General features: G+C 46.7%; 9 non-coding genes and 1 pseudogene across 9 annotated transcripts; all 10 read right to left on the bottom strand.

Annotated features, from left to right (window-relative positions):
* Window positions 1-583: 583 nt before the first annotated feature.
* LOC135043428 (U1 spliceosomal RNA) lies at window positions 584-746 on the bottom strand. The gene has a single exon (XR_010236299.1). It is a non-coding gene; the product is annotated as a U1 spliceosomal RNA (small nuclear RNA).
* Window positions 747-898: 152 nt separating this feature from the next.
* Window positions 899-1062, bottom strand: LOC135043418 (U1 spliceosomal RNA). The gene has a single exon (XR_010236290.1). It is a non-coding gene; the product is annotated as a U1 spliceosomal RNA (small nuclear RNA).
* A 671-nt stretch (window positions 1063-1733) lies between these two features.
* On the bottom strand, window positions 1734-1896 carry LOC135043422 (U1 spliceosomal RNA). The gene has a single exon (XR_010236294.1). It is a non-coding gene; the product is annotated as a U1 spliceosomal RNA (small nuclear RNA).
* Window positions 1897-2048: 152 nt separating this feature from the next.
* On the bottom strand, window positions 2049-2212 carry LOC135043408 (U1 spliceosomal RNA). The gene has a single exon (XR_010236281.1). It is a non-coding gene; the product is annotated as a U1 spliceosomal RNA (small nuclear RNA).
* A 671-nt stretch (window positions 2213-2883) lies between these two features.
* Window positions 2884-3046, bottom strand: LOC135043427 (U1 spliceosomal RNA). The gene has a single exon (XR_010236298.1). It is a non-coding gene; the product is annotated as a U1 spliceosomal RNA (small nuclear RNA).
* Window positions 3047-3198: 152 nt separating this feature from the next.
* LOC135043417 (U1 spliceosomal RNA) lies at window positions 3199-3362 on the bottom strand. Its single transcript, XR_010236289.1, has one exon. It is a non-coding gene; the product is annotated as a U1 spliceosomal RNA (small nuclear RNA).
* Window positions 3363-4033: 671 nt separating this feature from the next.
* LOC135043426 (U1 spliceosomal RNA) lies at window positions 4034-4196 on the bottom strand. The gene has a single exon (XR_010236297.1). It is a non-coding gene; the product is annotated as a U1 spliceosomal RNA (small nuclear RNA).
* Window positions 4197-4348: 152 nt separating this feature from the next.
* Window positions 4349-4512, bottom strand: LOC135043407 (U1 spliceosomal RNA). Its single transcript, XR_010236280.1, has one exon. It is a non-coding gene; the product is annotated as a U1 spliceosomal RNA (small nuclear RNA).
* A 693-nt stretch (window positions 4513-5205) lies between these two features.
* LOC135043431 (U1 spliceosomal RNA) lies at window positions 5206-5347 on the bottom strand (annotated as a pseudogene).
* A 152-nt stretch (window positions 5348-5499) lies between these two features.
* LOC135043409 (U1 spliceosomal RNA) lies at window positions 5500-5663 on the bottom strand. The gene has a single exon (XR_010236282.1). It is a non-coding gene; the product is annotated as a U1 spliceosomal RNA (small nuclear RNA).
* Window positions 5664-11324: the final 5661 nt, after the last annotated feature.

The raw sequence follows: 11324 nt of genomic DNA, 5'->3' as shown, positions 1-11324 counted from the left end.
CATCTGGGGACAACAACTGCAGGGAGAACACATATTTTCAGATGAACATGGGAGGGCAGAAGGCTGCCTAATACTGAAGCACCCCCAAACAACAAACCAAATGCAACAACTAGTACAAGCATTCCTGGGGGAAGGCCTGCAGCAGATGGATTTGCATATGGTGATGTCATCCAAGCAGTGGGTCAAAGTTGGCTTCAACCCTCGTCTGCATATGAAAAGAGAAAAGGGGTGTGCAGGGCATGGCGGCCTTTTGCGGCGCTTGGATGACCCCTAGTTCGCATTAAACACCTCCACCCTCCTTCGGTGTGGGGCTCATGAGTGCTATGCCCCAGCCCCTTAAGCATTCAAGCTGATTTCTTGCAGCAGCTGGGCACTGTAACAGCTCCAGAGCTCCTCTGTAAGGCAAGTAAAAGGGTGTGGGCCCTGCAGCACTACCTGTAGTTCGCATTGTGCGTTGGAATGCACAAAGTAAGCAGACGGGAAAAGTCAGGATAGTGCGCAAGGGCATAGAAGGGAGCGGCTCAAGAAAAGAGAAGTGGAAACAGACAGCAAACTAGGCTGGAGAGAGACCTGAGACAAAGAGATCTGAATTATACGAGAGCCGACCAGGGGAAACACAAATTATGCAGTCAAGTGTCCCACATTTGGGGAAATCGCAGGAGCAACACACCCAGAGTGCAATGGGTAAGCCTTGCCCTGGGAGAAGCACCTTCATGATCATAGTATCTCACTTGGCAGGTAAGTAGGAGTTGGGCTAGAGCTGGGGAGGGTCGCTGCTCGGGCACCCCCCTGTCAAGTGAAGGAGATCCAACTGAGACAGCACAAGAGAACTCTCAAAAGAAGAACAAGGCTAGAGGAAGATCTGAGGCAAAGAAATCTGACTTTTACCAGAGCTGACCAGAGAAAAGCACAAACACAGTCCCCCACTACCACAAATAATGCAGTCGAGTTTCCCACATTTGGGGAAATCACAGGGGTCAGCATACCCAGAATGCAATGAATGAACCTCACCCTGGGAGAACAATCTTCATGACCATGGTATCTATTATGCAAAATAAGTATGATTTGGGATAGGGCTGGGGAGGGCCGCTGCTCAGGCATATCTCTGTCAAGTAAAGGAGATTCAACTGAGGCAGCACAAGGGAACTCTCATCTGGGGACAACAACTGCAGGGAGAACACATATTTTCAGATGAACATGGGAGGGCAGAAGGCTGCCTAATACTGAAGCACCCCCAAACAACAAACCAAATGCAACAACTAGTGCAAGCATTCCTGGGGGAGGGCCTGCAGCAGATGGATTTGCATATGGTGATGTCATCCAAGCAGTGGGTCAAAGTTGGCTTCAACCCTCGTCTGCATATGAAAAGAGAAAAGGGGCGTGCAGGGCATGGCGGCCTTTTGCGGCGCTTGGATGACCCCTAGTTCGCATTAAACACCTCCACCCTCCTTCGGTGTGGGGCTCATGTTGGCTATGCCCCAGCCCCTTAAGCATTCAAGCTGATTTCTTGCAGCAGCTGGGCACTGTAACAGCTCCAGAGCTGCTTTGTAAGGCAAGTAAAAGGGTGTGGGCCCTGCAGCACTACCTGTAGTTTGCATTGTGCATTGGAAGGCACAAAGTAAGCAGACGGGAGACGTCAGGATAGTGCGCAAGGGCATAGAAGGGAGCGGCTCAAGAAAAGAGAAGTGAAAACAGACAGCAAACTAGGCTGGAGAGAGACCTGAGACAAAGAGATCTGAATTATACGAGAGCCGACCAAGGGAAACAAAAATTATGCAGTCAAGTTTCCCACATTTGGGGAAATCGCAGGAGCAGCACACCCAGAGTGCAATGGGTGAGCTTTGCCCTGGGAGAAGCACCTTCATGATCATAGTATCTCACCTGGCAGGTAAGTAGGAGTTGGGCTAGAGCTGGGGAGGGTCACTGCTCGGGCACCCCCCTGTCAAGTGAAGGAGATCCAACTGAGGCAGCGCAAGGGAACTCTCGAAAGAAGAACAAGGCTAGAGGAAGATCTGAGACAAAGAAATCTGACTTTTACCAGAGCTGACCAGAGGAAAGCACAAACACAGTCCCCCACTACCACAAATAATGCAGTCGAGTTTCCCACATTTGGGGAAATCACAGGGGTCAGCATACCCAGAATGCAATGAATGAACCTCACCCTGGGAGAACAATCTTCATGACCATGGTATCTCCTATGCAAAATAAGTATGATTTGGGATAGGGCTGGGGAGGGCCGCTGCTCAGGCACATCTCTGTCAAGTAAAGGAGATTCAACTGAGGCAGCACAAGGGAACTCTCATCTGGGGACAACAACTGCAGGGAGAACACATATTTTCAGATGAACATGGGAGGGCAGAAGGCTGCCTAATACTGAAGCACCCCCAAACAACAAACCAAATGCAACAACTAGTGCAAGCATTCCTGGGGGAAGGCCTGCAGCAGATGGATTTGCATATGGTTCTGTCATCCAAGCAGTGGGTCAAAGTTGGCTTCAACCCTCGTCTGCATATGAAAAGAGAAAAGGGGCGTGCAGGGCATGGCGGCCTTTTGCGGCGCTTGGATGACCCCTAGTTCGCATTAAACACCTCCACCCTCCTTCGGTGTGGGGCTCATGTTGGCTATGCCCCAGCCCCTTAAGCATTCAAGCTGATTTCTTGCAGCAGCTGGGCACTGTAACAGCTCCAGAGCTGCTCTGTAAGGCAAGTAAAAGGGTGTGGGCCCTGCAGCACTACCTGTAGTTCGCATTGTGCGTTGGAATGCACAAAGTAAGCAGACGGGAGAAGTCAGGATAGTGCGCAAGGGCATAGAAGGGAGCGGCTCAAGAAAAGAGAAGTGGAAACAGACAGCAAACTAGGCTGGAGAGAGACCTGAGACAAAGAGATCTGAATTATACGAGAGCCGACCAGGGGAAACACAAATTATGCAGTCAAGTGTCCCACATTTGGGGAAATCGCAGGAGCAACACACCCAGAGTGCAATGGGTAAGCCTTGCCCTGGGAGAAGCACCTTCATGATCATAGTATCTCACTTGGCAGGTAAGTAGGAGTTGGGCTAGAGCTGGGGAGGGTCGCTGCTCGGGCACCCCCCTGTCAAGTGAAGGAGATCCAACTGAGACAGCACAAGAGAACTCTCAAAAGAAGAACAAGGCTAGAGGAAGATCTGAGGCAAAGAAATCTGACTTTTACCAGAGCTGACCAGAGAAAAGCACAAACACAGTCCCCCACTACCACAAATAATGCAGTCGAGTTTCCCACATTTGGGGAAATCACAGGGGTCAGCATACCCAGAATGCAATGAATGAACCTCACCCTGGGAGAACAATCTTCATGACCATGGTATCTATTATGCAAAATAAGTATGATTTGGGATAGGGCTGGGGAGGGCCGCTGCTCAGGCACATCTCTGTCAAGTAAAGGAGATTCAACTGAGGCAGCACAAGGGAACTCTCATCTGGGGACAACAACTGCAGGGAGAACACATATTTTCAGATGAACATGGGAGGGCAGAAGGCTGCGTAATACTGAAGCACCCCCAAACAACAAACCAAATGCAACAACTAGTGCAAGCATTCCTGGGGGAAGGTCTGCAGAAGACGCATTTGCATACAGTGATGTCATCCAAGCAGTGGGCCAAAGTTGGCTGGAACCCTCATCTGCATATGAAAAGAGAAAAGGGGTATGCAGGGCATGGCGGCCTTTTGCGGCGCTTGGATGACCCTTAGTTCGCATTTAACACCCCCACCCTCCTTCGGTGTGGGGCTCATGTTGGCTATGCCCCAGCCCCTTAAGCATTCAAGCTGATTTCTTGCAGCAGCTGGGCACTGTAACAGCTCCAGAGCTGCTTTGTAAGGCAAGTAAAAGGGTGTGGGCCCTGCAGCACTACCTGTAGTTTGCATTGTGCATTGGAAGGCACAAAGTAAGCAGACGGGAAAAGTCAGGATAATGCGCAAGGGCATAGAAGGGAGCGGCTCAAGAAAAGAGAAGTGGAAACAGACAGCAAACTAGGCTGGAGAGAGACCTGAGACAAAGAGATCTGAATTATACAAGAGTCGACCAAGGGAAACAAAAATTATGCAGTCATGTTTCCCACATTTGGGGAAATCGCAGGAGCAGCACACCCAGAGTGCAATGGGTGAGCCTTGCCCTGGGAGAAGCACCTTCATGATCATAGTATCTCACCTGGCATGTAAGTAGGAGTTGGGCTAGAGCTGGGGAGGGTCGCTGCTCGGGCACCCCCATGTCAAGTGAAGGAGATCCAACTGAGGCAGCGCAAGGGAACTCTCGAAAGAAGAACAAGGCTAGAGGAAGTTCTGAGACAAAGAAATCTGACTTTTACCAGAGCTGACCAGAGGAAAGCACAAACACAGTCCCCCACTACCACAAATAATGCAGTCGAGTTTCCCACATTTGGGGAAATCACAGGGGTCAGCATACCCAGAATGCAATGAATGAACCTCACCCTGGGAGAACAATCTTCATGACCATGGTATCTCCTATGCAAAATAAGTATGATTTGGGATAGGGCTGGGGAGGGCCGCTGCTCAGGAACATCTCTGTCAAGTAAAGGAGATTCAACTGAGGCAGCACAAGGGAACTCTCATCTGGGGACAACAACTGCAGGGAGAACACATATTTTCAGATGAACATGGGAGGGCAGAAGGCTGCCTAATACTGAAGCACCCCCAAACAACAAACCAAATGCAACAACTAGTACAAGCATTCCTGGGGGAAGGCCTGCAGCAGATGGATTTGCATATGGTGATGTCATCCAAGCAGTGGGTCAAAGTTGGCTTCAACCCTCGTCTGCATATGAAAAGAGAAAAGGGGTGTGCAGGGCATGGCGGCCTTTTGCGGCGCTTGGATGACCCCTAGTTCGCATTAAACACCTCCACCCTCCTTCGGTGTGGGGCTCATGAGTGCTATGCCCCAGCCCCTTAAGCATTCAAGCTGATTTCTTGCAGCAGCTTGGGCACTGTAACAGCTCCAGAGCTCCTCTGTAAGGCAAGTAAAAGGGTGTGGGCCCTGCAGCACTACCTGTAGTTCGCATTGTGCGTTGGAATGCACAAAGTAAGCAGACGGGAAAAGTCAGGATAGTGCGCAAGGGCATAGAAGGGAGCGGCTCAAGAAAAGAGAAGTGGAAACAGAGAGCAAACTAGGCTGGAGAGAGACCTGAGACAAAGAGATCTGAATTATCTCAGAGCCGACCAGGGGAAACACAAATTATGCAGTCAAGTGTCCCACATTTGGGGAAATCGCAGGAGCAACACACCCAGAGTGCAATGGGTAAGCCTTGCCCTGGGAGAAGCACCTTCATGATCATAGTATCTCACTTGGCAGGTAAGTAGGAGTTGGGCTAGAGCTGGGGAGGGTCGCTGCTCGGGCACCCCCCTGTCAAGTGAAGGAGATCCAACTGAGACAGCACAAGAGAACTCTCAAAAGAAGAACAAGGCTAGAGGAAGATCTGAGGCAAAGAAATCTGACTTTTACCAGAGCTGACCAGAGAAAAGCACAAACACAGTCCCCCACTACCACAAATAATGCAGTCGAGTTTCCCACATTTGGGGAAATCACAGGGGTCAGCATACCCAGAATGCAATGAATGAACCTCACCCTGGGAGAACAATCTTCATGACCATGGTATCTCCTATGCAAAATAAGTATGATTTGGGATAGGGCTGGGGAGGGCCGCTGCTCAGGCACATCTCTGTCAAGTAAAGGAGATTCAACTGAGGCAGCACAAGGGAACTCTCATCTGGGGACAACAACTGCAGGGAGAACACATATTTTCAGATGAACATGGGAGGGCAGAAGGCTGCCTAATACTGAAGCACCCCCAAACAACAAACCAAATGCAACAACTAGTACAAGCATTCCTGGGGGAAGGCCTGCAGCAGATGGATTTGCATATGGTGATGTCATCCAAGCAGTGGGCCAAAGTTGGCTGGAACCCTCATCTGCACATGAAAAGAGAAAAGGGGTATGCAGGGCATGGCGGCCTTTTGCATTGTGCGTTGGAATGCACAAAGTAAGCAGACGAGAGAAGTCAGGATAGTGCGCAAGGGCATAGAAGGGAGCGGCTCAAGAAAAGAGAAGTGGAAACAGACAGCAAACTAGGCTGGAGAGAGACCTGAGACAAAGAGATCTGAATTATACGAGAGCCGACCAAGTTCAATCCCACCCAGGAACGTAATTGACCTTGTTATCAGATTTTGGTGATCTTTAAGTAGACAAGTCAAAATTTCAAACCCCCTCTTATGGTGTAGGGTACCTGGCCTTCTCTGATGTAATCAGAGTTAGATTTGATTCAGTGATTTTATAAAAACAGCTAGGAAGCACAATTTAGCAGTGGGTTGCAGAGAAAAAGAAATATGCTGGCAAAAAAATCCAATTGAGTGATTAAACAGCTCTTCATTTTCTGGCTTTATTTTTATGCTAACAAATTTGTTCTCCTGAAAAGTGTCCACAAAGCCAAGTCTCTGATTAACACCTTTGTAAGGATGGTTTTTCACCTATTACTAAATTAAACTTGCTTCATTGGAAAGGCAGCAAGATGCATCCTCATTTCAATGTCTACTGAAATAATACGGGTTGACACCAGGAAACATTAACGCCACTGCATCCTTGCTGCTTTCTCATGTGGAAGTCTGTTTAATGTGAAAACAAGGTGATATCTAATTAGCACACAGGTAAGGAATTAAGAAAATCTTTATTTAAGGGTGAAGATGTTGCTAACAAAATCGTTGCCCCAATGCATCATTGAAATTCAAGCTGAAAAGATGATTTTAATATATCACTTGTACATTTTGTATTGCTCTTCTGGTGACAATGTAGTTTGTTTTTGTCAATTACCATTTTAATAATAGGGTAAAGATAATTAAGTGGATTTTTGAAAGAAAACAATACTGTCAATATACTATTAAAACAAATTAAAATGGTAAAAGTTATTGTACTTTAAGTAAAAATAAAAGAACCAAAATATCAATCCCAGTTTTGGATTACTTTAATTAACAAAAAAAAAATGCATATAGCAAAGGATAGTTTCAATCTGCCTACCTCTGGGTTATGGGCCCAGCATGCTTCCATTGCAGTACTCTGCTGCACATGTAAGTGCAAGAGAACCTGAAGCACTCACTCATCATGGAAAAGTACCAATGTGTTTCTTCGTTGGTTGGTGGAAGAAACATCTTACAAAAACTCTCCAGATTATTGACTTTTTAAAGTTTTTCTAGGAAACGTTCTAGATAAATGCTTATTAGCCTTTGTCAGTATGTACTTTTTGCAAAGTGTCTCTGTGGCGCAATCGGTTAGTGTGTTCGGCTATTAACCAAAAGGTTGGTGGTTCAATCCCACCCAGGGACGTAATTGACCTTTTGATCAGATTTTGGTGATCTTTAAGTAGACAAGTCAAAATTTCAAACCCCCTGTTATGGTGTAGGGTACCTGGCCTTCTCTGATGTAATCAGAGTTAGATTTGATTCAGTGATTTTATAAAAACAGCTAGGAAGCACAATTTAGCAGTGGGTTGCAGAGAAAAAGAAATATGCTGGCAAAAAAATCCAATTGAGTGAATAATAGAGATGAGCGGGTTCGGTTCCTCGGAATCCGAACCCGCCCGAACTTCAGCTTTTTTTACACGGATCCGAGCGACTCGGATCTTCCCGCCTTGCTCGGTTAACCCGAGCGCGCCCGAACGTCATCATGACGCTGTCGGATTCTTGCGAGGCTCGGATTCTATCGCGAGACTCGGATTCTATATAAGGAGCCGCGCGTCGCCGCCATTTTCACACGTGCATTTAGATTGATAGGGAGAGGACGTGGCTGGCGTCCTCTCCATTTAGATTAGAAGAGAGAGAGTGAGATTGAGACAGAGACACTTGATTTACTGGAGCTTAGGAGTACTAGAGAGTGCAGAGTTTACTAGTGACTGACCACTGACCAGTGACCACCAGTGCAGTTTTATTTAATATAATCCGTTCTCTGCCTGAAAAAAAACGATACACAGTGACTCAGTCACATACCATATCTGTGCTCAGCCCAGTGTGCTGCATCATCTATGTATAATATCTGACTGTGCTCACACAGCTTAATTGTGGGGGAGACTGGGGAGCAGTTATAGGTTATAGCAGGAGCCAGGAGTACATACATATTATTAAAATTAAACAGTGCACACTTTTGCTGCAGGCAGGAGTGCCACTGCCAGTGTGACTGACCAGTGACCTGACCACACTGACCACCAGTATAGTATACTATATTGTGATTGCCTGAAAAAGTTAAACACTCGTCGTGTGACTTGTGTGGTGTTTTTTTATTCTATAAAAAACTCATTCTGCTGACAGACAGTGTCCAGCAGGTCCGTCATTATATAATATATACCTGTCCGGCTGCAGTAGTGATATATATATATTTTTTATATCATTATTTATCATCCAGTCGCAGCAGACACAGTACGGTAGTTCACGGCTGTAGCTACCTCTGTGTCGGCACTCGGCAGTCCATCCATAATTGTATACCACCTACCCGTGGTTTTTTTTTCTTCTTTATACATACTACATCTCATTATCATCCAGTCTATATTAGCAGCAGACACAGTACAGTACGGTAGTCCACGGCTGTAGCTACCTCTGTGTCGGCACTCGGCAGTCCATCCATAATTGTATACCACCTACCCGTGGTTTTTTTTTCTTTCTTCTTTATACATACTACATCTCATTATCAACCAGTCTATATTAGCAGCAGACACAGTACAGTACGGTAGTCCACGGCTGTAGCTACCTCTGTGTCGGCACTCGGCAGTCCGTCCATAATTGTATACCACCTACCCGTGGTTTTTTTTTCTTTCTTCTTTATACATACTACATCTCATTATCATCCAGTCTATATTAGCAGCAGACACAGTACAGTACGGTAGTCCACGGCTGTAGCTACCTCTGTGTCGGCACTCGGCAGTCCGTCCATAATTGTATACCACCTACCCGTGGTTTTTTTTTCTTTCTTCTTTATACATACTACATCTCATTATCAACCAGTCTATATTAGCAGCAGACACAGTACAGTACGGTAGTCCACGGCTGTAGCTACCTCTGTGTCGGCACTCGGCAGTCCATCCATAATTGTATACCACCTACCCGTGGTTTTTTTTTCTTTCTTCTTTATACATACTACATCTCATTATCAACCAGTCTATATTAGCAGCAGACACAGTACAGTACGGTAGTCCACGGCTGTAGCTACCTCTGTGTCGGCACTCGGCAGTCCATCCATAATTGTATACCACCTACCCATGGTTTTTTTTCTTTCTTCTTTATACATACTACATCTCATTATCATCCAGTCTATATTAGCAGCAGACACAGTACAGTACGGTAGTCCACGGCTGTAGCTACCTCTGTGTCGGCACTCGGCAGTCCATCCATAATTGTATACCACCTACCCGTGGTTTTTTTTTTCTTCTTTATACATACTACATCTCATTATCATCCAGTCTATATTAGCAGCAGACACAGTACAGTACGGTATTCCACGGCTGTAGCTACCTCTGTGTCGGCACTCGGCAGTCCATCCATAATTGTATACCACCTACCCGTGGTTTTTTTTTCTTTCTTCTTTATACATACTACATCTCATTATCAACCAGTCTATATTAGCAGCAGACACAGTACAGTACGGTAGTCCACGGCTGTAGCTACCTCTGTGTCGGCACTCGGCAGTCCGTCCATAATTGTATACCACCTACCCGTGGTTTTTTTTTCTTTCTTCATTATACATACTACATCTCATTATCATCCAGTCTATATTAGCAGCAGACACAGTACAGTACGGTAGTCCACGGCTGTAGCTACCTCTGTGTCGGAACTCGGCAGTCCGTCCATAATTGTATACCACCTACCCGTGGTTTTTTTTTCTTTCTTCTTTATACATACTACATCTCATTATCAACCAGTCTATATTAGCAGCAGACACAGTACAGTACGGTAGTCCACGGCTGTAGCTACCTCTGTGTCGGCACTCGGCAGTCCATCCATAATTGTATACCACCTACCCGTGGTTTTTTTTTCTTTCTTCTTTATACATACTACATCTCATTATCAACCAGTCTATATTAGCAGCAGACACAGTACAGTACGGTAGTCCACGGCTGTAGCTACCTCTGTGTCGGCACTCGGCAGTCCATCCATAATTGTATACCACCTACCCGTGGTTTTTTTTTCTTTCTTCTTTATACATACTACATCTCATTATCAACCAGTCTATATTAGCAGCAGACACAGTACAGTACGGTAGTCCACGGCTGTAGCTACCTCTGTGTCGGCACTCGGCAGTCCATCCATAATTGTATACTAGTATCCATCCATCTCCATTGTTTACCTGAGGTGCCTTTTAGTTGTGCCTATTAAAATATGGAGAACAAAAATGTTGAGGTTCCAAAATTAGGGAAAGATCAAGATCCACTTCCACCTCGTGCTGAAGCTGCTGCCACTAGTCATGGCCGAGACGATGAAATGCCAGCAACGTCGTCTGCCAAGGCCGATGCCCAATGTCATAGTACAGAGCATGTCAAATCCAAAACACCAAATATCAGTAAAAAAAGGACTCCAAAACCTAAAATAAAATTGTCGGAGGAGAAGCGTAAACTTGCCAATATGCCATTTACCACACGGAGTGGCAAGGAACGGCTGAGGCCCTGGCCTATGTTCATGGCTAGTGGTTCAGCTTCACATGAGGATGGAAGCACTCAGCCTCTCGCTAGAAAACTGAAAAGACTCAAGCTGGCAAAAGCACCGCAAAGAACTGTGCGTTCTTCGAAATCCCAAATCCACAAGGAGAGTCCAATTGTGTCGGTTGCGATGCCTGACCTTCCCAACACTGGACGTGAAGATCATGCGCCTTCCACCATTTGCACGCCCCCTGCAAGTGCTGGAAGGAGCATCCGCAGTCCAGTTCCTGATAGTCAGATTGAAGATGTCAGTGTTGAAGTACACCAGGATGAGGAGGATATGGGTGTTGCTGGCGCTGGGGAGGAAATTGACAAGGAGGATTCTGATGGTGAGGTGGTTTGTTTAAGTCAGGCACCCGGGGAGACACCTGTTGTCCGTGGGAGGAATATGGCCGTTGACATGCCTGGTGAAAATACCCAAAAAATCAGCTCTTCGGTGTGGAAGTATTTCACCAGAAATGCGGACAACATTTGTCAAGCCGTGTGTTCCCTTTGTCAAGCTGTAATAAGTAGGGGTAAGGACGTTAACCACCTCGGAACATCCTCCCTTATACGTCACCTGCAGCGCATTCATAATAAGTCAGTGACAAGTTCAAAAACTTTGGCCG

This window comes from Pseudophryne corroboree, unplaced genomic scaffold (assembly GCF_028390025.1).
Source record: "Pseudophryne corroboree isolate aPseCor3 unplaced genomic scaffold, aPseCor3.hap2 scaffold_860, whole genome shotgun sequence".
Taxonomy (NCBI): Eukaryota; Metazoa; Chordata; class Amphibia; order Anura; family Myobatrachidae; genus Pseudophryne; species Pseudophryne corroboree.
This window is presented reverse-complemented; position numbering and strand designations above follow the sequence as displayed.